This window comes from Salvelinus alpinus, chromosome 9 (genome assembly GCF_045679555.1).
Source record: "Salvelinus alpinus chromosome 9, SLU_Salpinus.1, whole genome shotgun sequence".
Classification (NCBI taxonomy): Eukaryota; Metazoa; Chordata; class Actinopteri; order Salmoniformes; family Salmonidae; genus Salvelinus; species Salvelinus alpinus.
Genome location: NC_092094.1, coordinates 73,317,423 through 73,342,473, shown reverse-complemented (window position 1 = coordinate 73,342,473; position 25,051 = coordinate 73,317,423). Strand labels below are relative to the sequence as shown.

Sequence of the window (25,051 nt, the reverse complement as noted above, 5' to 3'; positions counted from 1 at the left end):
AGCCAAATACATTTAAACTCAGTTTTTTACAATTCCTGACATTTAATCCAAGTAAAAATTACCTGTTTTAGGTCAGTTAGGATCACCACTTCAAATCGGCTACGGAAAGCGTGATAACACGGTCTGTCGGAACAGCTGGTGCTCTCATGCATGGTTCAGATTTACTTGCATCGAAAGGAGCATAAAAGGTATATAGCTCGTCTGGTAGGCACGCATCACTGGGCAGCTCGTGACTGGGTTTCCCTTTGTAATCCGTGAAAGTTTGCAAGCCCAGAGAAAGAGAATAAGAAAGAAAGAGACGAATGCGAGTAAAAAGGGAAGGAGGGCGGGAGGTTGAGCGGGACAGGAGAGCGATCAGGGAGCGAGAGACAACCGCACCGCAAAGGCGAGACGAGCTGAGGGCGACACGCTGTAACACGGCCCTTGCTGCACAGACAGACTGGACGGTGCAGCGGTGCAACGGGAGAGCTTCTATCACTTCCTTCCCCTTCTGCATGACTGATTCTGGTGACAAGGCAGTATTCCCGAGTGTTCCCTAACATAATGATATCACCACTTCTCCCTCTCCCTTTGTGATGAGTCAAGGCAACCAGAGGATGACTTCAGAAAAAAATTACCGCCTAGGGCTGGCTTCTCATTAAAGCGACCAGATGAAACAACAACAACATCGGGTCTGGTTTTTAAAGGATCTGTAATTTCAGGGAGGAAAAGATAAAGGCTTATAAAAGACCTCCAACTCGGGATGAGAGGCCTTTGAGAATCCTTCTCAGACTAGAGTATGATGATTCTTCTCCTTGAAGCTGAGAGAATACAGTTAACATTGCCCTGGGCACTAAACCTTGAAACCCAGGCTGTGAATTGACTATAGTGCCAGGGTCTTTCATATATAAAAGACGTGCATTATTCTTTCTCCATTTACATTACACATATCTCAAAATGTCATTCTTCGCACAAGCTGCATAAAGCGATGATGACTCAGAAGTTCTGAGTACATATTTCCATACATTACTCTCTCAGACATAACTGGATGATTCACTAGTGCGCTCCTTGAATAGGACAGTATTTGAATATGAATGTGTGTGAAATTGTGTTGTGTATGGCCGTGTCTGTGCATATTAGTCTCTCTCTCTCTCTCTCTCTCTCTCTCTCTCTCTCTCTCTCTCTCTCTCTCTCTCTCTCTCTCTCTCTCTCTCTCTCTCTCTCTCTCTCTCTCTCTCTCTCTCTCTCTCTCTCTCTCTCTCTCTCTCTCTCTCTCTCTCTCTCTCTCTCTCTCTCTCTCTCTCTCTCTCTCTCTCTCTCTCTCTCTCTCTCTCTCTCTCTCTCTCTCTCTCTCTCTCTCTCTCTCTCTCTCTCTCTCTCTCTCTCTCTCTCTCTCTCTCTCTCTCTCTCTCTCTCTCTCTCTCTCTCTCTCTCTCTCTCTCTCTCTCTCTCTCTCTCTCTCTCTCTCTCTCTCTCTCTCTCTCTCTCTCTCTCTCTCTCTCTCTCTCTCTCTCTCTCTCTCTCTCTCTCTCTCTCTCTCTCTCTCTCTCTCTCTCTCTCTCTCTCTCTCTCTCTCTCTCTCTCTCTCTCTCTGCTGTGTGTGTGTGGGGGCACCGTGCTGAGACAAGCCCTGCCCAGGCAGCCTGGCTGAGGGGGCTAGCAGACGTACGTACACACACGCACACACTCGGCAGCTGCTCCTTCTGCAGCTGCCACTGCCCATCCCAACACTCCCTGACCCGTCTATAGGAGAAAGAAGCGATAGAGGGATAGAGAGGGAGATTGAAGGGGGGATGAGGGGACACAAGAAGGACAACGATATGGGGGAAAGGAGGAAGAGTGGGACAGAGAAGAGCTGTATTGTAGATAGAGGGAAGAGGGGCAAGGGAGGGGAATAGAGAGAGGGAAGGGAGAGAGGGAATTAAAAAGGGTGGGGTTGGGGGGATGGTGCACATATGAGTCATCAACACCACAGATAGATCTCAGCATTGCCACACAAGACACAATCACTGTCAGTGACATTAACACAAGCTTAAACCGTACAAAATGGGTTACAATTATGTGGATTACTCTCAATGAATCAGTGACACAATTAACTAATGTTGCAATAGGCATAAGAACACATTTGTCTGTAGTTAACCTAAATTCACCATCAGGGCAGGCCTGTATCCAACAGATGTGTTCTACATTTACTGTAAGACAATATTTCTTAGACCATAATATGGCTAGTCCTTATGCTTAGACTATATCTAATCAATGAACATTTCTAAGGTTGGGAGTATTTTCAAGGGCATTGAGAAATGAGAGACTGACATTAGGCTCCAGAACAGACAAATAGGGTCTGGGATGTGAGGCACATTGAACAGTCAAAACTAGATTTTCCTAGGTTTAATATATATTTCCAGACTATGAGGTTGGAATAATAATGTGAAACTGTGAAAATTATGATAATGCCCTTTTAGTGTAAGAGCTGTTTGTAAAGGCCGACTGAAATGTCTGCTTGATTGGCTGGGTGGGGGTTTTAGGCAGCCTGGTATAAGTTAATAGACCAATAATAAAGAGAGTTTGCCCTCCTCTTTGCCAATAACAGTTAGTTTTCAGGTTACACATCGGTCCCATTAGGCTTCTCTAATTAGGCCCCTCTCTCAGACCACTCCCAGGCAGTCCTAGCAAAATCTTCCACTCCCAGGCAGTCCTAGCAAAATCTTGCTTGAGAATTGCATTTAGCTGAGAAGCTATTTTTGTTTATTTTTGACCATTTTAATTTAAAACAACTCCCAGTAAGGTACCTAATTGTTACCCAGAAATGATTTGATATTGAGATAAAAACGACTGCATTAGACCTTTAACACAAAAAAACTTTCACACCGCCTGGGAGCATGATCTGTCACACACTGCTTCCAAACGATACACACACCCACAGAGAGAGAGAGAGAGAGAGAGACACACTCAGGCATTCACACACACACACACACACACACACACACACACACACACACACACACACACACACACTATAGGGAGGAAAACATGGCAGTGTTATGTGTTGGTGAGTGTATAATAGGTGCACAGTATGAGCCCCCAGGCTCTGGTTTTATCCTATGCTCAAGGCCGTTATAGATTACAGCAACACAGCGAAGCAGACTAGGCTTACTGTACCTCCAAGCTGTATAATATGGGTTCTCTAGCAGGGAGGGAGAGAAGAGGTAGTGTCCCACCGAAGAGCACACCACACACACACACACACACACACACACACACACACACACACTGGGCTAAGAAGAAGGGACAGAACTTCTCATCTCTTCTAAAACATGTTAATGTAATTCACTGATGTTGTGTCTTCACTGCCAAAGCATTACATTTAAGTGACTTCATATGATAACAACAAGAGCAATATAAATATGTCACCCACCAGCTGAGGAGCATTTTATAAGTGTAATACCAACATAACACTAATACATTTACATAACCTGTAAAACAGTAAAGGCACGTTAGACAGTGTGAGATACTTGAGGAGTGAAGACAAGGGAAGGAAGCATGTCTGCCCTGCATCTTCCCATGCCTACAGGCAGTATAGTAGGCTACAGTCCCGTAGCAAAATAAATGTGCTTATCTCATCACATGGGATCCAACACTCCTGTAGAGGGCAGTGGTAATGCCAGAATCCAGTACAGTGGGAGACTCAGAGAGAGAGAGAGGCAAACGGGAGGAACTAAGAAGGCGCTCCCACGCAACTAGGATTTCTGGCATTCTTGGCAGCCTCTCAGAGAGGTCACTCCAGACAAATCAAGGCAGCACAACCTTCAAACCTTCAAGAGGGTCTGTTCTCCCCAATCCAAGGAGGTTTGAATGAATCATTAATTAAAGTCAGCACGGGGTATAAATGACTCTTTCTGAGAAAATTCCAGGGCCTGCTATCCAAAGCAATAACCCTCTGATTTGGACAGGATGTTTGCATTTCAGACCTTTTACAGGCTTGTGTAATATCATGGTAAATGGTATGGTTGATGTGTTTTTTATAAGCTACAGAGTGACTGCGGTTGATACACATTGACCCAGTTTAGTGCAAACATGTGAAACGGAGCCTGTTTGTATCATGTGAGATGTGAATCAGTGATGTTCAGAACAGACAACATAAAGGGGGGTGTTGTGAAGCTTTCCCACGGTCAGGTTCAACACACTGAAAGGAAGAAATCTTTGGAAATGAGAATGTTTGGAAAAAAGTTGGTGTCACGACTTCTGCCGAAGTCAGCCCCTCTCCTTGTTCGGGCGGCGTTCGGCGATCGACGTCAACGGCTTTCTAGCCATCGCCGCTCCATTTTTCGTATATCCATTTGTCTTGTCTTGTTTCCATACACACCTGGTTTTCATTTCCCCAATTAAGCTACTTGTATTTAACCCTCTGTTTCCCATCATGTGTTGTGTGTAATTGTTTTCATGTTATGTGGTGTTAGTTTACGCGCTCTACTTTAATGTTCCGTTTTTTGAGCGCGTTTGATTCATGTAGTGCTCTCGTTGTTTGGAACTATAATAAAAGTGCCCCTGTTCATTAATATCTGCTCTCCTGCACTTGACTTCGCCTCCAGTACACCATCCTGACAGTTGGAGCTTTAATAATTAAACAAACACATTACATTGAACATAAAGCATGTAGGTTAGAAGTTTAGTCTTAACTCAATTCTACAGACATTTTCTGAGCGTTTTTCTCCCCATTGGACAGATCTTAAAGAGAGACAAGTCACTCACTACATACAACATCACCAGATTGTTATCCGTCCACATAATCATAACATAGGCTACCGGCATGGCTGGAGTATTACACAGCTCCCTTCATCTGACATTGTGTATCAACGTAATCTCATTGTTATCTCAACCCACGACAACACTTCTCAATGTAAAATGAGCGATAGGATTTGGCACCAAATGCCTAGCAAACATGAGGGTTATGAACACAGTGGAATACATGCATTCTTGATATTCATCTTTTAACACTAGAACTGCTGGGCCTTGATGGACCCCCCTTCAAGCTAATGAGCAGTCATTCTGACTGCAACATTCAAACAGTGTAATTAGTCTATTTCATAAATGCTATCGAAAAATAATAATTTGGTTGTGTTTATGAAGGCCTTGGGTAACATTAGAATATTATTATTTTATTTCAAATAACACAATAGTATTTTCATTCGTTTATGTTACTGTAGGCTATGTAAAAACATAAAACACAAAAGTGTTCAATGTATTTTATTTGTGGAGTTCCATTGTTACAACTATGAAACAGAAAACATATGTGTTGGGAACATGGTAACAGCTTATTTTTTATAACAATAAAATAAAAATACCTCAACCACCAATACGCACAGTCAAAAGATAATTGAATTATGAAAACATCAGTACCCTAAACATCATTATAAGTTCCAAGTGGCCTTGATAAATAGTGAAACTCTGTACAAAAGCAATAATGGCAATTTAATGACTGTAAGTGTTGATATGACAGTAGTCAAAAATAGTCAATTATTGTCAGCTCGTGCTTATGTTGGGTGCATTTTCACACAATGGCATCAGTTGGATTTCATTTAGCTGTTATCTCTTGTCTTAACAGTTGTCTCAATTGATGTAACTTTCACTTGCTTGTGGTCCCATCATTTTGTCATTGTCTTGTCATTCTTCAGCACCATTGTGGAGCACAATGGCTAACGCAGGTGCCCTATTTTGCAGAAAGGGAGGGAGGGAGCTACTGTCTTACTTTGTTCATGGTGTTGGACAGACTTGTTTTCTTTGCAAGCAAATTGTTTGCCAATGACAATGAAGTTAAGAAATTGTCCATGGTGACTTTTCTCCCCTTGCCAACTTCGCTCACCTGCTGTCCGATGTAGATATTTTCCCAGATATTGAAAGCAGTTCACTCAGTACAGTTATGCACGCTCATACTGTGTCGCCTACTCCAAGTAGGCCAGAGTAGACTGATAAGACTGCATTGATTCAGTGGACTGATATATGGTACATACCATTTTAAGATTATAATTAGAAAGGATCAATACAAGAAAATTGCCCGACCTGATCTTCATTCACAATTGGATATTAAATAATTACTCATCATTCACTTATCCGATCTTATCAACTCACCAATTCTCCCCATACATTTATTCTGTTATATGTGTGAAATGAGTTTTGGTATAGTTTAGGTTCAGTTTTGAGGCAATTGTCAGGGTGATTATCAGCTGGGAACTTTCAACTTTTGGAAGAAAGAGCAGAGCAGGACCTACTGTTGGGAGAAGGAGGGGCCATAGGAAAACCAATTTAAAAAATGACATGCCATCCTAATACTGGTTATAACTACAGTTCAAAATGACATGCCCTCCTAATACTGGTTATAACTACAGTTCTGTTTGTGATATTAAGATTTTAACACCGACAGTGTGTTATAGAGACTTATTTAGGAAAAGTCAAGGATAGAGGGGGACATGACTTAAAAATACAAATTAGTGTAATACATATTAAATAAAATGAGCAGTCATGATAACTGCTTTAGCGGTTCTAGTGTCAATGCCTGTGCTAGCTGATGTGTCCTGTCACATAATGTCTGTGTTCAGACGGTCATTCAGGTCGGGAGAAGGAGGGGCAATGGGAAAACCAATCAAAAAAATGACATGCCCCCCTAAAACTATTTTGAGTCCCACCTGTTTAGCATAACACAATCATGTTTATTAAAAAAAAAAAAAAACTGTTTTGCATGTTATTTTGTTATTAATACATGTCACATATTAGTTTGCAAACAATAATTAAAAAAACGAAAAAAAACAATGAGTTAATAATGCCACATACAAACATCGTCTCTTTTTTGCTTTCCTGAGTAAGGCAGCTCCAATATGCAGGTCTTTCAGCATAGCTCAGTTCTTTCTGAGGTGTGGGACAGCCTGCGGAAAATACAGACCAGGGGTTTGGTAATGTTCTCTAGTTGCACCGTGATTGGCTCAGTGTTCTGTCATTCATGGGGACACTACATCAGTGCATAACCTAGGGGGAGCTTTACTTTCTAAATCTTAGCAGTCATCATCATGAATCAAGTTGAATCCACTGGCAAATCCTTTTCAATCCTTGTCATATGAAGAGAGATTATGAAGAGAAATTATAGATAAAATGTATCGGTGATCAACAGGCATTGGATATAAACATTACACAACAAGTTGGAAATCGCAAATTCAGGAATCAGTGGCTAACTGCAAGCATTGCTAAGCAACCACTAGCCTGCTATTCAGTGGAATGTGTGTGTTATCCAAGTCTGGGTTTAATTATCTCTTTTCCAAGCTTGTCAATCCAGCATGACTTCTGTCGCGTTCAAAACAACTGGAAACTCAGAACTGGGAAATCTCAGACTTCAGTGAGTTCAAGACAACTGGGAACTCCGAAAAAAAACAAGCTTCGACTGGGAAAATGCGTTTTGAAAGTCATCGAATTCGGAATTCCAAGTCGGGAACTCAGGCCTCTTTGTAGACAGCCGACCTGAAGATCACTGACGTCATGATTCAACCTTGTTTTTTTCAGACTTCCCAGTTGTCTGGAAAGCACTTTAAATCCAGAGAATGCCAGACTTTGACACATTTTGATGACAAAATTTGCCCACGAAAAACCGCCGCACCACCTTCCTCTTCAAGTGAGCACAGCACAACAAGGTGAGTCCAAGAATGTCTTGAATCCTACTGCATAAATTATGTAATATGCCAGGGAGATATGTATACTGTAGCTAAGAAAGTAATACTAAGTGTATGTTGTGTAGTAAGCTGTTGGTAGCCCATTTGCCTCACCCTAATAATTTGGTCCCTTTTCCCCTCATAACTTATCCTACTGTTCTGACTTGGTGGTGCTGTAACGTCCTGACCAGAGTTATTATGTGTTTTGCTTGTTTAGTGTTGGTCAGGACGTGAGCTGGGTGGGAATTCTATGTTGTGTGTCTAGTTTGTCTGTTTCTATGTCCAGCCTAATATGGTTCTCAATCAGAGGCAGATGGTAATCGTTGTCCCTGATTGAGAATCATATATAGGAGGCTTGTTTTGTGTTGGGATTTTGTGGGTGTTTGTTTCCTGTCTCTGTGATTGTCTGCACCAGATAGGTCTGTCTCGGTTTTTGCACATTTGTTATTTTGTATTGTTGTTTGTAGTGTTTCACTTGTTCTTTATTAAACATGTTTAACACTAGCCGCGCTGCACTTTGGTCCTCTCCTTCACCCCTGGAAGAAAACCGTTACAGAAACACCCACCAAACCCGGACCAAGCAGCGTGGCAACGGGCAGCGACAGCAGCAGAGACAGACAGAGGAATGGACATGGGAAGATGTCTTAAACGGCAAGGGTTGCTACACATGGGAGGAGATCCTGGCTGGAAAGGATCGCCTCCCATGGGAACAGCTGGAGGCAGCGAGGAGAGCAGAGGCAACCGGAGAGAGGAACCGGAGGTATGAGGGTACGCGACTAGCACGGAAGCCCGAGAGGCTCACCCAAACATTTCTTGGGGGGGGAGGCTAAAGGGGAGTGTGGCGAAGCCGGGTTGGATACCTGAGCCAACTCCCCGGGCTTACCGTGGAGTGAGAGGGCGTCGTACTGGTCAGACACCGTGTTATGCGGTGGAGCGCACGGTGTCCCCAGTACGCGTGTTTAGCCCAGTGCGGGCTATTCCACCTTGCCGCACTGGTAGGGCTAGGTTGGGCATCGAGCCGGGTGCCATGAAGCCGGCCCAACATATCTGGCCTCCAGTACGTCTCCTCGGGCCGGCGTACATGGCACCAGCCTTACAGGTGGTGTCCCCGGTTCGCCTGCATAGCCCAGTGCGGGCTATTCCACCTCGCCGCACTGGCAGGGCTACGGGGACCATTCAACCTGGTAAGGTTGGAGAGGCTCGGTGCTCAAGAGCGCGTGTCCTCCTTCACGGTCCGGTATATCCGGCGCCACCTTCCCGCCCCAGCCCAGTACCACCAGTGCCTACACCACGCACCAGGCTTCCAGTGCATCTCCAGAGCCCTGTTCCTCCTCCACGCACTCTCCCTATGGTGCGTGTCTCCAGCCCAGTGCCTCCAGTTCCGGCACCACGCACCAAGCCTCCTGTGCGTCTCCAGAGCCCTGTACGCACTGTTCCTTCTCCCCGCACTCGCCCTGAGGTGCGTGCCCTCAGGCCGGTACCTCCAGTTCCGGCACCACGCATCAGGCCTATAGTGCGTCTCAGCCGGCCAGAGTCTGCCGTCTGCCCAGCGGTGCCTGAACTGCCCGTCTGCCCAACGCCGTCTGAACTGTCCGTCTGCCCAACGCCGTCTGAGCTGGCCGTCTGCCAAGCGCCATTGGAGCCATCCGTCTCCCCAGCGCCATCTGAGCCATCCGTCTCCCCAGCGCCATCTGAGCCATCCGTCTCCCCAGCGCCATCTGAGCCATCCGTCTCCCCAGCGCCGTCTGAGCCATCCGTCTGTCCCGAGCCGTTAGAGTCGCCCGTCTGTCCCGAGCCGTCAGAGCCGTTCGTCAGTCAGGAGCCGCTAGAGCCATTCGTCAGTCAGGATCTGCCAGGGCCGCCAACCAGACAGGATCTGCCAGAGCCACCAACCAGACAGGATCTGCCAGAGCCTCCAACCAGACAGGATCTGCCAGAGCCGCCAACCAGACAGGATCTGCCGGAGCCGTCAGCCAGCCATGAGCGTCCAGAGCCGCCAGCCAGTCATGAGCTGCCCTACAGTCATGAGCTGCCCTACAGTCATGAGCTGCCCTACAGTCATGAGCTGCCCTACAGTCATGAGCTGCCCTACAGTCATGAGCTGCCCTACAGTCATGAGCTGCCCTACAGTCATGAGCTGCCCTACAGTCCGGAGCTGCCAGTCAGTCATGAGCTGCCCTACAGTCCGGAGCTGCCAGTCAGTCCGGAGCTGCCAGTCAGTCCGGAGCTGCCAGTCAGTCCGGAGCTGCCACTCAGTCCGGAGCTGCCACTCAGTCCGGAGCTGCCACTCAGTCCGGAGCTGCCATTCAGTTCGGAGCTGCCATTAGTCCGGAGTTGCCCCTCTGTCCTGAGCTACCTCTCTGTCCTGAGCTACCTCTCTGTCCTGAGCTACCTCTCTGTCCTGAGCTACCTCCAAAATCATGTGGGGGCCTTGGGGAGGATTCTTAGGCCAAGGTCGTGGGCAAGGGTCGCCACTCAAAGGACGCTAAGGAGGGGGACAAAGACAGTGGTGGAGTGGTGTCCTCGTCCACCGCCGGAGCCGCCACCGCGGACAGATGCCCACCCAGACCCTCCTCTTGAGTTGTAGGGGTGCGTTCGGAGTCCGCACCTCAGGAGGGGGGTACTGTAACGTCCTGACCAGAGTTATTATGTGTTTTGCTTGTTTAGTGTTGGTCAAGACGTGAGCTGGGTGGGAATTCTATGTTGTGTGTCTAGTTTGTCTGTTTCTATGTCCAGCCTAATATGGTTCTCAATCAGAGGCAGATGGTAATCGTTGTCCCTGATTGAGAATCATATATAGGAGGCTTGTTTTGTGTTGGGATTTTGTGGGTGTTTGTTTCCTGTCTCTGTGATTGTCTGCACCAGATAGGTCTGTCTCGGTTTTTGCACATTTGTTATTTTGTATTGTTGTTTGTAGTGTTTCACTTGTTCTTTATTAAACATGTTTAACACTAGCCGCGCTGCACTTTGGTCCTCTCCTTCACCCCTGGAAGAAAACCGTTACAGGTGCACATTTAGCCTACAGCCTGTTTTAGAGAAATGTCATCGAATTTTGTAAGAGCTTTTATTGTCTGCTTATATGCCCCCTTTATTTATCCTACGGTTCTGACTTGGTGTACAGGGAGCACACTGTAAGAACGGCCTATAGTCTGAATTTTGTCGCTGTACAAAAGTGCTGAACAAATACAGTACCAGTCAAAAGTTTGGACACACCTACTCTTTCAAGGGTTTTTCTTTATTTTACTATTTTCTACATTGTAAAATAATAGTGAAGACATCAAAACTATGAAATAACACATATGAAATCATGTAGTAAGCAAAAAAGTGTTTACAAATCAAAATATGTGACCCGATTCAGGAAACTAGGCGTATGTCGCAAGACATGACTTCACAGGAGAGCCGTTTGAACGTAAAAAATATATTTTTTTATCAAAATGCATTTTTTGGGGCCAGAAATGCCTTCTCGAACATGTGCCTTAGTAACAAACTTTTATGCCATCTGTAAATATGAATAAAGGTTTTAAATTAAGAGCCTATGTAACGATATTCGTCTTCGGATGAAGAGTAGTCATCGGACCAAAGCGCAGCGTGGTAATTGTTCATGTTATTTTTATTAGAACAGAAACACTAAACAAAATAACAAAGAGAGTGAAACGAAACAGTCCTGTAAGGTGCAGCAACACAAAACAGAAAACAACTACCCACAAAACCAACATGGAAAATGGCAACCTAAATACGCTCCCCAATCAGAGACAACGAGAAACAGCTGTCTCTGATTGGGAACCAATTCAGGCCACCATAACCTACATACACAGACCGTACAAAATCCCCATAGATTGTCAGGACCCGGTGCGAGAAACAGTCACTAATAATTGGCAGAACCCAGAAGATGAGGCAGACACAGCAGTACTAGAGATGGTGGTTTAATAAAAAATAGATATCTTCCAAAATACAAAAGAAAATCCACAAAGTGGTAAAAACAGCAAGGGAAAAAACAAACCTCAAAAGATCAATCCAAAAATACATGAGAACAAAACCAGAGAACCTCTGGAAAATTCAACAAGAGAAAAATGTTCACAAAGGCTGGGGCTGGGTGCTAACATACAAACACTGAGCAAGGAACTGAGGAACACACAGGGTTAAATACTAACAAGGGAATGACTTACAGGTGCAAACAATAATTAGGGCAAGAAAAAACAAAAGGTACAAAAAAGGTGCAAGGGGGACATCTAGTGAACAAAACCTGAACAGTCCTGGCCAAAACCTGACAGAATCCCCCCCCTAGGAACGGCTCCTGACGTTCCTACCAGCCTTCTCAGGGTGGAGGACCCTGAACTGACGAATGAGGTCAGGGTCCAGTATGTCCTTGGCAGGAACCCAGGAGCGCTCCTCGGGACCGTAGCCTTCCCAGTCCACCAGATACTGCCAGGACCGCTGCACCCGGCGGGAATCCAGTATACGATGGACGGTATAAGCCGACTGGCCTCCGATGATACGGGGCGGAGGGGGAGGTCTGCCTTAAAGGGACCGATGAATTTCTGGGACAGTTTGCGAGACTCCACCCGTAGCGGTAAATTCTTGGTTGAGAGCCATACTCTCTGGCCGAGGCGCAGGGTAGGCCCGGGACGGCGACGTCTGTTGGCTTGTTGTTGGTACCTCTGTGAGGAACGCAGAAGATTAAGACGGGCCTTCTTCCACGTAAGCCGACAGCGTCTGATGAACCTCGAGGCTGAAGGCACACTGACTTCTGCCTCCTGGTTCGGGAACAATGGAGGAGCATAGCCAAACTGACACTCGTGCGGGGACATACCAGTGGAGGAGGAGCACAAGGTGTTGTGCGCGTACTCGGCCCAAACCATGAAGGACGACCATGTGGACGGGTTGTTGGAGACCATACATCTGAGGGTGGTTTCCAGCTCTTGATTCATCCTCTCGGTTTGGCCATTGGACTCCGGATGGTACCCTGAAGATAGACTGGCAGTGGCCCCTATGAGTTGGCAGAAGGCCTTCCAAAACCTTGAGGCGAACTGGGGACCTCTGTCGGAAACCATATCTTGCGGAATGCCGAAGACTCGGAACACATGGTTAATCACCAACTCAGCCGTTTCCTTGGCAGAAGGTAACTTAGTCAAGGGAACGAACCTGGCCGCCTTAGAAAACCTGTCGATGATGACTAGGATAGTTGTATTACCATGGGACGGAGGAAGGCCAGTAATAAAGTCCAATGAGATATGGGACCAGGGTCGGTGGGGAATAGATAGAGGGTGAAGGAGTCCTTGAGGGCGGAGGTGAGAAGATTTGCCCTGGCAGCACACGGAACAGGCCTTGACGAAAGTGGCAACGTCTTCTTTTATGGTGGGCCACCAGAACTTACGCTGGATGAACTCCAAGGTGCGACCTACGCCCGGGTGACAGGTGAGGCGAGAGGAGTGCCCCCACAGAAGGACTTGGGACCTTGCTGCCTTGGGAACAAACAACCGATTGGCAGGACCTCCTCCAGGGCCCGGTTCGATGGCTTGGGCTTGTTTCACGGTATCCTCCACTTGCCACGAGATCGGAGCCACGATCTTAGCGGCCGGAAGGACAGTCATGTCAGTATCTTCTCGAATGGCAGGAGAGTAGATTCGTGACAAGGCGTCCGGTTTGAGATTCTTCGACCCGGGTCTATAGGTGAGGATAAACTGAAATCGGCTGAAGAAAAGAGACCATCGAGCTTGTCTGGAGTTCAACCGCTTCGCCTGCTGGATATACTCCAGATTTTTGTGGTCCGTAAGCACTTGAAACGGTTGAGAAGCCCCCTCGAGCCAGTGTCTCCATTCCTTCAATGCCATCTTAACCGCTAGGAGTTCACGATCCCCCACATCGTAATTCCTCTCGGCCGGGGTAAGCCGGTGAGAGAAGAAGGCGCAAGGATGAAGCTTCTTGTCTTCACCCCTCTGAGACAGGACAGCTCCAACCCCAACCTCTGATGCGTCTACCTCCACCACAAAAGGTTCATCCGCCGTTGGTAGTGTCAGAATGGGAGCAGAGAGGATGCGCTGCTTGAGTCCTTGGAAGGCCGTCTCAGCTTCTCTTCCCCACAGAAACCTTGTGTTGCCACCCTTGGTTACAGCTGAGAGAGGGTCTGCCACCGAGCTGAAGTTCTTGATGAACTTGCGGTAAATGTTAGTGAAGCCCAGGAAACGCTGAACTTCCTTAACGGACTTGGGGGTGGGCCAATCCGCTACCGCCCCTACCTTCGTGGGGTCCATCTGGACTCGACCGGGTTCCACTACAAATCCCAGGAATTGTACTCGGGAGGAATGGAATTCACATTTTTCCGGCTTAACGTACAAATGGCTGTCAAGGAGGCGTTTGAGTACTTGTCTGACATGCTTAGTGTGTTCTTGAAGGGAGCTCGAAAAGATGAGGATGTCATCCAAGTAAACAAACACGAAGATGTTAAGCATATCCCTAAGCACATCGTTTATGAGCGCTTGGAACACAGCTGGAGCGTTGGTCAGGCCGAAGGGCATCACCAAGTATTCGTAGTGACCAGTAGGCGTGTTGAAAGCGGTCTTCCACTCGTCACCGGGTTTGATCCGCACAAGATGGTATGCGTTCCGCAGGTCAAGCTTAGTGAAGACCACTGCTTCCTGGAGCAGCTCAAAGGCTGTGGCCATAAGGGGTAGCGGGTAGCGGTTACGGACGGTTATGGCATTAAGTCCCCGGTAGTCGATGCAAGGACGTAATCCCCCGTCTTTTTTGGCCACAAAGAAAAACCCTGCTCCCGCCGGCGAGGTGGATGGACGCATGAGGCCTGCTGCCAGAGAGTCCTTGATGTAGGTATCCATAGCAGCTCGTTCGGGAGGAGATAGGGAAAAGATCCGACCCCTGGGGGGGCATGTGCCCGGAAACAGGTCGATGGGGCAATCGTAAGGTCTATGGGGTGGTAGTTTGGTGGCCCTCTGGTTGCTAAATACCGGTTTGAGGTCATGGTAACACTCGGGAACTCGGGACAGGTCGATGGATTCTAGAGACTCGGGAGGGGAACTCGGGGAACTTGGGAAGATACAAGTGGCTTGGCACGTAGGACCCCACTGCTTGATAGTGCCCACAGACCAGTCGATGTGAGGGTTATGGCTGTGAAGCCAGGGGTATCCAAGGACGAGAGGGAACTCGGAACACGAGGTCAGATGAAAGTTCATCACTTCCTGGTGTTGGGAAACTGAAAGTCGCAAGGGGGTAGTGACACGAGTGACAAGTCCAGATCCCAAAGGGCTTCCATCCAACGTAGTAACCCTTATGGGATCACTTAGAGGTTCAGAGGGAACGCCATTTTCCTTCGCCCAGACACCATCCATGAAGTTACCTGCGGCTCCAGAGTCTACCAAGGCTTGAAGGGGAAGCTCGTGGTTGTCCCAGGAAAGGGTAACTGGAATGAGCAGGCGGGAGTTGGATGGATGGGAGGAGGTTATGTTTCCCGTTACAGTCCTCCCAGGCCTGCACGGGAGAGTGCGTTTTCCCTGGAGCCCGGGACACGTGGAGAGGAAATGGCCCGGTTTGCCGCAATATAGACAGCATCGCTCCCTCATCCGGCGGTCTCTCTCAGCCTGGGAGATGCGTCCAACCTGCATGGGTTCCGGTGGAGTCAGCGAGGATAAAGGTGGAGACTCGGAGCTGGGACCGATAGGAGCTAGGGTGAGAGATCTACGGTTGAGCTCTCTCTCTCTCAGACGCAGGTCTATGCGTGAAGCCAACTTGATCAGGGACTCTAGGTTGTCTGGTGGTTCCCGAGTGGCCAGTTCATCTTGGATGGTGTCGGAAAGACCCTTCAAAAAGCACACTGTGAGCGCCTCGTCGTTCCAGCCACTCGCTGCTGCCACCGTGTGGAACTGGATGGCATAGTCCGTCACGCTGCGCCGACCTTGGCGGAGAGTCAGGAGCTGTTTGGCTGAGTCAGGACCGCTGGTAGGACCTTGAAACACTCGCTTGAATTCTTCAGCAAAGGTAGAGTAGCTGGCACAGCAGGGACTTTGGGCATCCCACACAGCAGTAGCCCAGGCTAGGGCTTTTTCCGACAGCAGGGTGATGATATATGCTATCTTGGACCGGTCGGTGGGAAACGACGAGGGTTGCAGCTCGAAGGAGAGAGAACATTGGGTGAAAAACCCCTTACAAACCCTCGGATCACCTGAGAACCGTTGGGGAGGCGGCAGACGAGGTTCAGCCAGGGGGTTAACTGCCACGGGCACTTGAATCTGATGAACTGGAGCAGAAGCGGTTGCAGGAGAAAGTTGATCAGAAATCTGCTTTATGGAAGTCATCATCTCCGACAGAAGTTGAGAATGTCCAGCCAGTAAGGCCTCTTGCTGAACCAGAGCAGCTTCGTGACGTTGGACAGTCCCCTCGTGGTGGGACAGCATGGGAAAAAAGTCCTGGGTACTGGCTGCCTCTGGGTTCATATTAATGGCTCAGTGTTTCTGTCAGGACCCGGTGCGAGAAACAGTCACTAATAATTGGCAGAACCCAGAAGATGAGGCAGACACAGCAGTACTAGAGATGGTGGTTTAATAAAACATAGATATCTTCCAAAATACAAAAGAAAATCCACAAAATGGTAAAAACAGCAAGGGAAAAAACAAACCTCAAAAGATCAATCCAAAAATACACGAGAACAAAACCAGAGAACCTCTGGAAAATTCAACAAGAGAAAAATGTTCACAAAGGCTGGGGCTGGGTGCTAACATACAAACACTGAGCAAGGAACTGAGGAACACACAGGGTTAAATACTAACAAGGGAATGACTTACAGGTGCAAACAATAATTAGGGCAAGAAAAAACAAAAGGTACAAAAAAGGTGCAAGGGGGACATCTAGTGAACAAAACCTGAACAGTCCTGGCCAAAACCTGACATAGATAAACAAAAACCCCTAGACAATACAAAAACTAAACAAACCACCCTTGTCACACCCTGACCTAACCAAAAATAAAGAAAACAAATATAACTAAAGTCAGGGCGTGACAGCCTAGTTGTTTAGCCAAAGAAAAAACCAGGAACCTTCCCGCTAGCCATGATTGGCTGACATAATGAGTGGGCTGGACATGCCGAGAGATGAGTTTCAGATTGTTCTGCGGTGTAGCATCTTGTGTCTATAAAATGAGATGCTCTTTATGCGTAGATAATCCTTTCTACTGCAGTTTTTTCTAAAGATATAATGTTAGCCATGAAGAACTGCAAATATGTTGCTACTGCTCTCAATAACATTGCTGCCCTGAATTTATCAGGCGCTATCGACATCAGTGGTTGTGATAGACTACTTTCTGGAGGACGATCGTGCCATGCTGACTCTCTCTGACTCTGACTCGGTGATGGGGAAGAAACGGCGATCAACAGTGTTGTTGTCACGGAAGAAGTTGACCGAGTTTTGAAATCAGTGGAACACAATGTGCCAAACAAGCTATGCAATCTAAACGTAAACGACACAGGACATCTTATTTAATGAAAGGTGTTGCAGTCTGCCGTGAAGCTTTCATCCATGTATACCGGTAATAATCTAGCTACAGTTTCAGATATTATGCGTTTTCAATTTTGTCAGAAAGTTTTTTTCATTGCAAGTTAAGGCTTGCTGTTAGCTAGACAGCTGGAGTTCGATGGCTGGCTTGCTAGCTAACGTTAACATTGAACCTAACTTATTTAGGTTCAATAGCTATGACAATCGGTTTGTATTGCTAGTAACGTTACTCTATGGACTGGGATTATAGTTCATTTTTTAGCATGCTAATGTTAACGTTACATGTCTAAACAAAAGACCCCAAGTTAAAGCTTGCTGTTAGCTAGCTAACGTTAACGTGACATGTTTAAATAAAAGACCCCAAGTTAAAGCTTGCTGTTAGCTAACTAACGTTACCTGAGGTCAGATGGCTGGCTTGTTAGCTAACGTTAACATTGAACCTAATTTATTTGGTTAACTTTAACTATGACAATCGGTTTGTATTGCTAGTAACGTTACTCTATGGATTGGGATTATAGTTAATTTTTTAGCTAGCTAACGTTAACGTGACATGTCTAAACAAATGACCCCAAGTTTAAGCTTACTGTTAGCTAGCTAAAATTAGCTGAGGTTAGATGGCTGGCTTGCTAGCTAGGTATTAATTAATTTATGTGTATGAATTGTGTGTAACTTTAGTGATGTTTTCTCAGAATGCCATTTCGCATTGCTAGTTATAGCCTACTGTTAGCTAGCTAACATTGAACCTATTTGGTTAACTTTAGGTAGCTTTGACAATTGATTTGTATTGCTAGTTAAAGCTTGCTGTTAGCTAGCCAGCTGATGTCGTTAGATGGCTGGCTAGCTAGCTAACATTGCGTGTATGAAGTGTGTGTATAGTGATGTTACCTCAGAATGCCATTTCGCATCTATTTTATAGTTATGCTAAAATATTTGTATCTGGAATTTGTCTTTCAGCATCAGTAGAACACGCCTGACTCTCCTCCACCATTCATACAAGGAGAATGGTCTAATGCCTCCTATCAAAACGAGAGCTGACCCAAGCAAGCAAAGGCAGCAGCGCAGTCATCAACTACATGCACCATTTCTTCACCAACTACGGAGTTGGGGAAACACGTGTGGATCTGAATTGTGATAACTGCAGTGGCCAAAACAATAACAAGTTTGTGCTCTGGTATTGTGCCTGGTGGACCAAGCACAAGCTCCACCACAGTCTGGACCTTCACATCCTGATCACAGGCCACACAAAGTTTGCCCCCTACTGGTGCTTCATCAAGCAGGGCTTCAGAAAGAACAGAGTGAACACTGTCTGAGATTGCTGGTGTTGTGAAGGACAGCACTGTGACAGGGGTCAACATCCCACAGCTGGTTGGATTGGAGGATGGTACGCTGCTGTTGGAAAGCTATGGCTGGCAACAACACCTGACTCCGTACTTCAGGCCGCTGCCACAGATCAAGCAGTACCAGCACTTCAGGTGAAAATCATGTTCATTGCATTGCATGAGGTTATTCTTCTTATCTAAACTTGGGAGGGGAGTTGATGTTGTTGTTATTCCCTGTTTTACAGCTTCGATGCTCTGGAGCCTGGTGTTGTTGTCGCCAAGGAGCGTTCGGACTGTCGGGACCAGGTTTCAGCTGCTGCACAACGCTGACATCCTACCTCCTATAGATTGTCTGCCTGTACAAGCACCACCTGGACTGGACACAGCTTGACAAACGTATATTTTTGGAAGATCAAGGAGTTTTGCGACGAAGAGGCTATGGACATCACATGCCCTGCAACAAAGTCAAGGGCAGGGCAGAAACAGGCTCTCCGAATATAGATTCCCTTGTTCATGCGTGGTTCAGACGGAACAGTCATCAGCACTATCTGCAGTGCCTCTATTCAAATGGCTCTCCTAACACACACGCCATACGTTGCTGTTACTATTTTTTTTCATCCTGCTGCTCAGCCACTTTACCCCTGATTGTATGCGTATAACTACCTCGTCTATCACTGATATCGTTATTGATATTGTTCTTGTACATACTGTATATCATGTTATTTTGACACAGTGCAAGTAACCATTTGGCTGTACCGTTTATACCTTCTGTAGAGACCCATCCACTTAGCAAGACTTAGCAAAATATTGATATATTTAATGAATATTGATACGTGTGGTCGTAACATGATTTTGTGACATACCACAACAATATCATGTGACCATATCAAGTGTCCACCACATAAATATATGGCCATCCTCATAAATATATGGCGCATGCATCTGTTTATGTACTGTACATGTGCACCTCACTCAGGTTTTAACTCAGGTTGCATGGCCTTAACTTATGTATGGTATACTATGTGATAAGTGCGTGTGTAACAGTATATAAAGTATGCTAATGTACTGGTGTGAAGGCATTTGGGCAGTGGTCAAAAGTACTTAGGTAAAAATATTTTAAATTATAACTTAAGTATTTTGGGGGGGTATATGTACATTACATTCCTATTTATATTTATATTTTTGGCAACTTTTCATTTACTTCACTACATTCCGAAAGAAAATTATATACTTTTTACTCCATACATTTTCTCTGACACCCAAAAGTACCTGTTACATTTTGACAGGAAAATTGACCAATTCACACACTCATTTCAAATGTATTTATATAGCTCTTCTTACATCAGCTGATATATCAAAGTGCTATACAGAAACCCAGCCTGAAACCCCAAACAGCAAGCAATGCAGGTGTAGAAGCACGGTGGCTAGGAAAAACTCCCTAGAAAGGCCAAACCTAGGAAGAAACCTAGAGAGGAACCAGGCTATGAGGGGTGGCCAGTCCTCTTCTGGCTGTGCCGGGTGAAGATTATAACAGAACACGGCCAAGATGTTCAAATGTTCATAAATGACCAGCATGGTCAAATAATAATAATCACAGTAGTTGTCGAGGGTGCAACAAGTCAGCACCTCAGGAGTAAATGTCAGTTGGCTTTTCATAGCCGATCATTGAGAGTATCTGTACCACTCCTGCTGTCTCTAGGGAGTTGAAAACAGCAGGTCTGGGACAGGTAGCATGTCCGGTGAACAGGTCAGGGTTCCATAGAAGCAGGCAGAACAGTTGAAACTGGAGCAGCAGCACGGCCAGGTGGACTGGGGACAGCAAGGAGTCATCATGCCAGGTAGTCCTGAGGCATGGTTCTAGGGCTCAGGTCCTCCGAGAGAGAGAAAGAGAGAATTAGAGAGAGCATACTTAAATTCAGAGTTAGAGTTAGAGGCAGAGAATCCCAGTGGAGAGAGGGGAACCGGCCAGGCAGAGAGAGCAAGGGCGGTTCGTTGCTCCAGAGCTTTTCCGTTCACCTTCACACTCCTGGGCCAGACTACACTCAATCATATGACCTACTGAAGAGATGAGTCTTCAGTAAAGACTTAAAGGTTGAGACCGAGTCTGCGTCTCTCACATGGGTAGGCAGACCATTCCATAAAAATTTAGCTCTATAGGAGAAAGCCCTGCCTCCAGCTGTTTGCTTAGAAATTCTATGGACAATTAGGAGGCCTGCGTCTTGTGACCGTAGCGTACGTGTAGGTATGTACGGCAGGACCAAATCGGAAAGATAGGTAGGAGCAAGCCCATGTAATGCTTTGTCGGTTAGCAGTAAAACCTTGAAATCAGCCACTGCCTTAACAGGAAGCCAGTGTAGGGATGCTAGCACTGGAGTAATATGATCAAATTTTTTGATTCTTGTCAGGATTCTAGCAGCCGTATTTAGCACTAACTGAAGTTTATTTAGTGCTTTATCCGGGTAGCCGGAAAGTACAGCATTGCAGTAGTCTAACCTAGAAGTGACAAAAGCATGGGTTAATTTTTCTGCATAATTTTTGGACAGAAAGCTTCTGATTTTTGCAATGTTACGTAGATGGGAAAATGCTGTCCTTGAAACAGTCTTGATATGTTCGTCAAAAGAGAGATCAGGGTCCAGAGTAATGCCGAGGTCCTTCACAGTTTTACTTGAGACAACTTTACAACCATCAAGATTAATTATCAGATTCAACAGAAGATCTCTCTGTTTCTTGGGACCTAGAACAAGCATCTCTGTTTTGTCCGAGTTTAAAAGTAGAACGTTTGCAGCCATCCTCTTCCTTATGTCTGAAACACAGGCTTCTAGCGAGGGCAATTTTGGGGCTTCACCATGTTTCATTGAAATGTACAGCTGTGTGTCATCCGCATAGGAGTGAAAGTTAACATTATGTTTTCGAATGACATCACCAAGAGGTCAAATATATAGTGAAAACAATAGTAGTCCCAAAACGGAACCTTGAGGAACACCGAAATTTACAGTTGATTTGTCAGAAGACAAACCATTCACAGAGACAAATTGATATCTTTCCGACAGATAAGATCTAAACCAGGCCAGAACTTGTCTGTGTAGACCAATTTGGGTTTCCAATCTCTCCAAAAGAATGTGGTGATCGATGGGATCAAAAGCAGCACTAAGGTCTAGGAGCACGAGGACAGATGCAGAGCCTCGGTCTGACGCCATTACAAGCTAATTTACCACCTTTACAAGTGCAGTCTCAGTGCTATGATGGGGTCTAAAACCAGACTGAAGTATTTCGTGTAAATTGTTTGTCTTCAGGAAGGCAGTGAGTTGCTGCGCAAAAGCTTTTTCAAAATTTTTTGAGAGGAATGGAAGATTCGATATAGGCCGATAGTTTTTTATATTTTCTAGGTCAAGGTTTGGCTTTTTCAAGAGAGGCTTTATTACTGTCACTATTAGTGAGTGTAGTACACATCCGGTGGATAGAGAGCCATTTATTATGTTCAACATAGGAGGGCCAAGCACAGGAAGCTCTTTCAGTAGTTTAGTTGGAATAGGGTCCAGTATGCAGCTTGAAGGTTTAGAGGCCATGATTATTTTCATCATTGTGTCAAGAGATATAGTACTAAAACACTTGAGTGTCTCCCTTGATCCTAGGTCCTGGCAGAGTTGTGCAGACTCAGCACAACTGAGCTTTGGAGGAATACGCAGATTTAAAGAGGAGTCCATAATTTGCTTTCTAATGATCATGATCTTTTCCTCAAAGAAGTTCATGAATATATTACTGCTGAAGTGAAAGCCATCCTCTCTTGGGGAATGCTGCTTTTTAGTTAGCTTTGCGACAGTATCAAGTATCAGTATATTTCGGATTGTTCTTATTTTCCTCAATTAAGTTGGAAAATAGGATGATCGAGCAGCAGTGAGGGATCTTCGATACTGCACTGTACTGTCTTTCCAAGCTAATCGGAAGACTTCCAGTTTGGTGTGGCGCCATTTCCGTTCCAATTTTCTGGATGCTTGCTTCAAAGCTCCGGTATTTTCTGTATACCAGGGAGCTAGTTTCTTATGACAAATGTTTTTAGTTTTTAAGGGTGCAACTGCATCTAGGGTATTGTGCAATGTTAAATTGAGTTACTCAGTTAGGTGGTTAACGGATCTGACGTCCTTGGGTAGGCAGAGGGAGTCTGGAAGGGCATCAAGGAATCTTTGGGTTGTCTGAGAATTTATAGCCTAACTTTTGATGCTCCTTGGTTGGGGTCTGAACAGATTATTTGTTGCGATTGCAAACGTAGTAAAATGGTCGTCCGATAGTCCAGGGTTATGAGGAAAAACAATAAGATCCACAATATTTATTCCATGGGACAAAACTAGGTCCAGATTATGACTGTGGCAGTGAGTAGGTCCAGAGACATGTTGGACAAAATCCACTGAGTCGATGATGGCTCCAAAAGCCTTTTGGAGTGGGTCTGTGGACTTTTCCATGTGAATATTGAAGTCACCAAAGATTTGAATAATTTCTGCTATGACTACAAGGTCCAATAGGAACTCAGTGAGGAACACTGTATATGGCCCAGGAGGCCTGTAAACAGTAGCTATAAAAAGTGATTGGGTAGGCTGCATAGATTTCATGACTAGAAGCTCAAAAGACGGAAACGTCGTTTTTCTTTTGTAAATTTAAATTTCTTATCGTAAATGTTAGCAACACCTCCACCTTTGCGGGATGCACAGGGGATATGGTCACTAGTGTAACCAGGAGGTGAGGCCTCATTTAACACAGTAAATTCATCAGGCTTAAGCCATGTTTCAGTCAGGCCAATCACATCAAGATTATGATCAGTGATTAGTTCATTGACTATAACTGCCTTTGAAGTGAGGGATCTAACATTAAGTAGCCCTATTTTGAGATGTGAGGTATCACGATCTCTTTCAATAATGGCAGGAATGGAGGAGGTCTTTATTCCAGTGAGATTGCTAAGGCGAACACCGCCATGTTTATTTTTGCCCAACCTAGGTCGAGGCACAGACACGGTCTCAATGGGGATAGCTGAGCTGACTACACTGACTGTGCTAGTGGCAGACTCCACTAAGCTGGCAGGCTGGCTAACAGCCTACTGCCTGGCCTGCACCCTATTTCATTGTGGAGCTAGGGCAGTTAGAGCCCTGTCTATGTTCGTAGATAAGATGAGAGCACCCCTCCAGCTAGGATGGAGTCCGTCACTCCTCAACAGGCCAGGCTTGGTCCTGTTTGTGGGTGAGTCCCAGAAAGAAGGCCAATTATCTACATCTACTCGATGCCGACACATCTTTCTAGCTGATTTACACGCTGAAGCTATGTTGCGCTTGGTGACCTCTGACTGTTTCATCCAAACATCGTTGGTGTCGACGTGGATAACAATATCTCTATACTCTCTACACTCGCCAGTTTTAGCGTTAGCCAGCACCATCTTCAGATTAGCCTTAACGTTGGCAGCCCTGCCACCTGGTAAACAGTGTATGATCGCTGGATGATTCGTTTTAAGTCTAAGTTAAGTCTAACTTATCAAGAAAACATCCCAACTGCATCTGATCTGGCAGACTCACTAAACACAAATGCTTAATTTGTAAATGATGTCTGAGTGTTGGAGTGTGCCCCTGGCTATCCGTCAATAACAAAATCTTTAAAAAACATTGTGCCGTCTGGTTTAATATAAGGAATTTTAAATGATTTATACTTATACTCAAGTATGACAATTTAGTACTTTTTCCACCACTGGATGTGGCTGGGGGTTATAGCACTTCTTTCACATGACCCATTAATTTAGACAAGTGTATCTGGGTAAGCATCATCTAATATTTATAAAATATGTTGATCTGGAAACTTTCTGTTTAGCTGGAATTTTTCCTTATTGTAGTCTACTACCACTTTTAGTCTTAATCTTTACTACACTACTCACTGTTGAGCACATGACCTCATGTGAATCCTTAAAGAGATGGGTGTGGCTGGCTCCCAGTCCAAAATGACCGTCCCATTATAGCTGATTATGAATCCATAATACATACAGTGGGGAGAACAAGTATTTGATACACTGCCGATTTTGCAGGTTTTCCTACTTACAAAGCATGTAGAGGTCTGTAATTTTTATCATAGGTACACTTCAACTGTGAGAGACGGAATCTAAAACAAAAATCCAGAAAATCACATTGTATGATTTTTAAGTAATTAATTTGCATTTTATTGCATGACATAAGTATTTGATACATCAGAAAAGCAGAACTTAATATTTGGTACAGAAACCTTTGTTTGCAATTACAGAGATCATACGTTTCCTGTAGTTCTTGACTAGGTTTGCACACACTGCAGCAGGGATTTTGGCCCACTCCTCCCTACAGATCTTCTCCAGATCCTTCAGGTTTCGGGGCTGTCGCTGGGCAATACGGACTTTCAGCTCCCTCCAAAGATTTTCTATTGGGTTCAGGTCTGGAGACTGGCTAGGCCACTCCAGGACCTTGAGATGCTTCTTACGGAGCCACTCCTTAGTTGCCATGGCTGTGTGCTTCGTGTCGTTGTCATGCTGGAAGACCCAGCCACGACCCATCTTCAATGCTCTTACTG

At 45.6% G+C, this 25,051-nt stretch overlaps 1 long non-coding RNA gene across 1 annotated transcript; it reads left to right on the top strand.

Annotated features, from left to right (window-relative positions):
- Positions 1-7,005: 7,005 nt before the first annotated feature.
- LOC139530597 (uncharacterized) lies at positions 7,006-19,412 on the top strand. The gene is made up of 3 exons (XR_011666077.1): positions 7,006-7,652; positions 18,120-18,637; positions 18,730-19,412. It is a non-coding gene; the product is annotated as an uncharacterized lncRNA (long non-coding RNA).
- The last annotated feature ends 5,639 nt before the right edge of the window (positions 19,413-25,051 follow it).